Genomic DNA, 951 nt, shown 5'->3' with positions numbered 1-951 from the left:
GTTTGAACTGCTAGCCTTCTGGTTAACAGTCAAGTGCCTTAGGCACTATGCTACCAGAGCTCCATTCAAGAATAAGTTATGCTTTTCCTTGACTCAGAATGTTTAAATTTAAAGAGATTGAACTGAATGTGTATTGATTATATGCATTCAGCATTTAATGAGGACAGTCTTATTTTCTTCGACTGTAAAATAGATAAAATCATATTACCCAACTCATAAATTTATTGTGATAGTTTAATGTATAAAAAGTGCTTGAACAGTCAGTATACAGTCAACATTCTATTACTGTTAGTTGTAATTACCCTAATTATTGTTATCATTTTTCATATTAAAATAGAAAAAAATAATATCTTATAGTCAGTTGAGTTTTTCATTTATATCTATTAAAAGAAAAAAAATATGAATGGTGGTAGAGCACAGCTTTCAATTGATATTTCTAATTTATTTGTGTCTACTTAGTTACAGTTTTCAGTAATCTTCCTCAAGTATTCACCTCAACTTTTCTCACATAAGCATGCAAGAAGGAGTTCTGGTAGCACAGTGCCTAAGGTATCTCTCACTGCTAACCAGATGTTTGGTGAATCAAACCCACCAGCCACTCCATGGAAACAAGACAAGGCAATCTACTTCCGTTAAGATTTACTGCCTCAGAAACCCAATGGGGATCACTATGAGTCAGAATCTATAGCAGTGGGTTTGATTTTGGTTTTAAGCATGCAAAATGGATCTCTGGTGGCATAGTGAAAAGGAATCTGACTGCTTACCAGAAGGTCAGTGGTTCAAACCTACCAGCCACTCTGCAGAAGAAGGATTGAGTAATCTATTTCCTTAAAGATTTACAGTGTCAGAAACCTAATGGGGGTCGCTATGAGCTGGAATTGACTCATTGGCAGTGAGTTTGGCTTTGGCTTAAGCATGCAAGAAGTCTAAGTAAACATAAGGCATGAAAAA

General features: G+C 35.3%; 1 protein-coding gene across 1 annotated transcript in view; it reads left to right on the top strand.

Moving 5' to 3' along the window:
* LUZP2 (leucine zipper protein 2) overlaps positions 1-951 on the top strand; it is a 412,454-nt gene that overhangs the window by 44,201 nt on the left and 367,302 nt on the right. The gene's annotated exons all lie outside the window — the stretch shown is intronic.

Source organism: Orycteropus afer, unplaced genomic scaffold (genome assembly GCF_000298275.1).
Source record: "Orycteropus afer afer isolate SDZICR_OR568_19922 unplaced genomic scaffold, OryAfe1.0 scaffold00457, whole genome shotgun sequence".
NCBI lineage: Eukaryota > Metazoa > Chordata > Mammalia > Tubulidentata > Orycteropodidae > Orycteropus > Orycteropus afer.
This window is presented reverse-complemented; position numbering and strand designations above follow the sequence as displayed.